Source organism: Chlorocebus sabaeus, chromosome 25, assembly GCF_047675955.1.
Source record: "Chlorocebus sabaeus isolate Y175 chromosome 25, mChlSab1.0.hap1, whole genome shotgun sequence".
Lineage (NCBI taxonomy): Eukaryota > Metazoa > Chordata > Mammalia > Primates > Cercopithecidae > Chlorocebus > Chlorocebus sabaeus.
Genome location: NC_132928.1, coordinates 28,056,374 through 28,060,944, shown reverse-complemented (window position 1 = coordinate 28,060,944; position 4,571 = coordinate 28,056,374). Strand labels below are relative to the sequence as shown.

Here is a 4,571-nt window from a genome sequence, read left to right as displayed (position 1 = left end):
TTGCACACTGCACCACTCCAGGGCTGATGTCATGGCGCGAAGCCCGGCGGTGCTGCCCTCCCAGGCCCCAGGACGGCCCGGCCGGCAGGGGCGGGGGCAGGAGTCGCCGACTGTGGGGTTGCCCCGCGCTTGTGCTGCGGTCCCACTGTGCGCCCTGTCGCCGCCACCGCGGAAAACGTCTTGCACGTGCGAGGGACATTTCAGGGGTTTCCTGTCGGTCAGGTGAGAAGGCGAAGATGTGACCTTAGAGATTAGACCTATGATAAACTTGGGCCCCTAACGAAAGGGGTGTCCCAAATTTACATGTCCTGGTGGCAGAGGGTAAGGGACACATCTTGGGCGCCAGGGTAAGACAGACCCTTCCAAGGCAGATCTGATTCTGCGATTCCACTCACTAGCTGGGCCCTGGGCCTAGACAGCCCCTCTGGGTTCAGGGTCATCTGCGAGCGACTTGTAATCTACAGGGATGTGAGGGGCTAAAAGGAGATCCTGTAGGACCTGCGACCTTCAGCAGCACCCGGCATGTAATAGACAGTCAATAAATGTAACTCCCCGCTCCAACAGCTCTTGCCGCTCAGTTTTTCCCAGTCTTCCCTGCTACCCCAAGGACAACACCTGGAAAAAGGTGTTCTACCCCAAAAGCAGCAGTTCTGAAAAGTGGGTGCCTCCACAGAGGCTTTTCTCTGGGGCTCCAACCTTCAGTAGGACAGACACAGGCTCAGGCCACTCAAGCTGCCCCTGGGGCAGTTTCCAGGGGGCATTCTGTCCCCACTCCTCACCCAGTCCCCAGCCCTTCCTCAGTGCCCTGTGCAGGCGTTTCAGGGGGCAGAGAAGCTCACAGCCTCCAGAGCTGCTGCCTGGGCAGGAGGAGAGCCCTCACCCCTTTCCTGAATGGGAAACAGCCCAGAAACTCGATGTTCTAGACAGAGAAGGAGCTCCCCAGGAGCCTCTGGCATCTTTGCAGATAAAGAGGGCCTAGGTAGGAAAGGAGAGCCAGATGTGAAGGGAGGCATCATTTTCTTTTCCTCCTCCCGGCCCCACTCTGTCCTGCGGTGCAACAAGCAAGGAGCACTGCCCTTTTTGGGAACTTGTGAATTTGGATTTGGGGGAACATGAAGAATCTGCAAGAGAAAATGATGTTTCCAGGAATAGGAGGAGTAAAGAAGGAGTGAGAGCCTCGGGAAACAAAGCCCTGTCTTGTAGTTTGTAGGTTTTTGCGAACTTGTTATACTTTATTTCTAAGACCAAAGGAAATCAAGAGCTGGTGTTGTCTTATTCTCTAAGATTGGATTCCATTATTTTCAGGGTGCAGACTGTGATGGGAAATAAACCGCACTCAGATCTGGGATGTACACTTCAGTGTGATTGCGAATGTTGTGTGGGGTGTCTCTGTGTGTAACTTTCTACTGTATTCCAGAGCATGCTCAGAAGGAACTTCTGCAGCCTCCTAATGGCCATAGCAGTTCACTGCGGGGAGGCCCTGTGAGGGTTTGCTAGGCAGCTGGTCACCCTACACCCCAGGTGGCCTATAGATGCAGCTGCTACGTCTTCCACCCTGGGCAGGTGTCAAGGGTTCAGGTCCCAACCGACTTCACTTAAAGCCCTGGTTTGCTGAATCAACTTTTTGCCAGGAATAAAGTGAAGCATCTTATGATCTAGAAAATGAAGTATTTGGCCAGGCACTGTGGCTCACGCCTGTAATCCCAGCACTTTGGGAGGTCGAGGCAGGCAGATTGCTTAAACCCAGGAGTTTGAGACCTGGGTTTACCCTGTTTCTACAAAAACCTGTTTTGTACAAAAAAATTTTAAACTCTGTTTCTACAAAAAATTTTTAAAAATTAGCCAGGCATAGTGGTGTGTGCCTGTAATCCAAGCTACTCGAGAGGCTGAGGTGGAAGGATCACTTGAACTTGGGAGGCAGAGGTTGCAGTGAGCCAAGATTGCACCCCTGCACTCCAGCCTGGGCGACAGAGCAAGAGTGTGCCTCAAACAAACAAACAAAAAAAAGTGTTTATCTAGGTTTTTCTTGCTTTCAACCCTAAGTAACATGTTTCCTTTGACCAGGTCCATCCTATAAACAAAGCCCTCCAAGATTAAAATGTCTATAAGCACACAACAAGTGTTTCTTGCAGATTGGGCCATCTTCATCTGACCCAACCAGAAGAATTTCTAGTCACGGCTGCACTGACCAAACAATAGTTAAACAAGTACATTAAGCTGCAGAACTACCGTCAGTGTCAGAGACCGAGGGCTTCCGCCCAAAGATGGCGATCCCATGGGATTTCCCCCTCTCCTTTCAATTCTCAGTATCTTGGAGAAATGAGCCTCAGAGTTTTGCCCAGGATTTTACAAAAGGGCAAACTCCTACATTTCCTTCTTTGGTCTGGGTTTGTCCTCTCTGGAGTCGTGGGGCTGTTTATAAATTTCCCTGTGAGGACATGCCAACCTGTGCTGTGAAATGGCTTTAGGGTAGATCCAGGAAAAGAAGAGCAGTTACTGCAGTCACACTTGGATTTCTCCCAGATCTTAAAGCAACTTGTAAACAGAGTGGTTGTACAATGTGTCATCTAAACCAGAATACTTTGGATAGTAAGTGGTATGTGGTAGTATTCATAACTACACTAAGGCAACAGGACTATCTCAGGCAGTCCAGGGCAGATGGTCACCCCGCTTGTCCACCCAAAGACTATCAGGGCACATGTCTTAGGAGCTGTCTATGCAGAGCTACAGATAAAGCAAGCCAAGTGGGACCTGCCTTGTCTGGTGTTTTTCCAGAACCTCACACCTTCTGATTATATTGTTCTCCCAGCCTGCTGCCAGTTACTTGGGCTTGGTCTTAGATAGCACGTTTGAAGATAAAGAAGACTTGAGGGATGAGGAAGGGCTCTGGGAATGAGTTGAGTCAAAGGTGATGCTGGGGTTACCCACTATGCAAACAGGCACAAGCCTGATGTTGAAATCACAGAAAAACCAGTAAACATCTTCAATACTTGGGACATCCTTAAGGCAGAGGTTCTCATTCTGGCTGACCTTATTTATATAACCATGTCTAGACTGGTCCCAGCGAGCCAGCAGCACCCACATCTGCAGAGACAATGCAGTCAGAGCTCATCACCAAGAGATTATCTGCTGGGGGTTCTAGAAGGAGTCTTGACACACTTAGGGGTTTGCCTGCTTCTCAGGACTCTCACAAATGTCTAACCTTTTCAGTATCTTTATGTCCTCTCTGTGCACTCCATTTCCCAACACCTCTGGGTTGGTATTTGATGGCTGCTGGGGATGAAGTGGGGCCTGTTACAGCAGGAAGTAGGGTCCCTGACCTCCAGTTTCCAACTTTCTCTGCCTCTTCCTCTGGCATTTTTTCTTCTCTTTCCTCCCTCATCAGCATCCTGATGCTACATCTTCATTCTCCTCTCCTGTGGTGAAACCTTTCTTTTCCACATTGATCCCAAGGGAGGGGGACCTGAGTGTGAGGTTGATGAAAGTGTAAGGGAATGTGGCTGACTTAGTTCTGCCCATCATGCCAGAGAGCTTAGAGATCCAGTCTGGACCAGAGATCTTCTTGTCCATCCTTCCATCCATCTGTCCATCCATCCATTCATTCATTCACCCATCCATCCACTTGTTCACCCATCTGTCTGTCCATCCATCCATCCATCCACCTGTTCATCCATGTATCCATCCACCCATTCACTCAGCAGACATTTATTGGAGCCCCACTCTGTGCTGGTCTCTAGGTTCTAGGAATATAAGGAAGACTATAACTTGGATCCTGACCTCAAGAAGTTTACTCATCTAATGGGTAAACTAATATCAGGGCCTCAAAGTCTTTCAGGGGCATGAAGGAAGGGGTATAGGGGACAGTGAGTAACAAAGGATGAATGCTTAATTCTTTTTCCCTGGGGGAGAGCCTGGGGTCAGGAAAGATGATTAAGAGCTGTCCAGGAAGCAAGAAGAAGGGGCAAGATCTTGGAACAGCATTGTTCAACCAGAGAATGGCAAGTTTATCAGCCAAGCTGAGGTCTGAGATGAAAGACAGGATTCTGAGAGAGATGGAGCTGTTGGGTAGGCAGAGACCAGAAGAATATGGCGGACATTACACACCACTTGAAGCGAGTGGACTGTCCTGAGAGCAGTGGGAATATTGAAGGACCTTAAGTAGGGAAACGACATGGTCAGTTTGAAAAACATTCTAGGAAGATGGCGATGACTCCCTTTGAGGTGAGAGGAGAGCCAGGAGCACCTACCAGAAGATTATTGCAATAATCTAAGGAAGGGGTGATGACTGGCCGTAGCCCTGAGGATGGAAAGTGAGGGATGGATTTGAGGGTTGTTGAGGAGGCAGAATCTGCCAGACTTGATAAGCAATTTTCTTCTGAGGGTGGGGTGCAGCAGAAAGGGAGGGAGGAGTCAGGGATGCCTCCTTGTTTCTAGGCTGGGCAACTCACCAAGTTAGGGAATTCAGAACCAGCTGCAGATTAAGGGGCAAGAAGGGATAACGAACTTAGTTTCGTTGGATTTGAGATGCTTGTGGAACATCCAAGTGAAACTGTCCAGTGGACAATTGAACA

The 4,571-nt window shown here is 49.3% G+C and overlaps 1 long non-coding RNA gene across 1 annotated transcript in view; it reads right to left on the bottom strand.

Annotated features, from left to right (window-relative positions):
* Nucleotides 1–118: 118 nt before the first annotated feature.
* LOC140710259 (uncharacterized) overlaps nt 119–4,571 on the bottom strand; it is a 36,989-nt gene continuing 32,536 nt past the window's right edge. Inside the window, exon 3 of the long non-coding RNA XR_012091216.1 lies at nt 119–211. This is a non-coding gene — a long non-coding RNA (uncharacterized lncRNA). The remainder of the gene's footprint in view (nt 212–4,571) is intronic.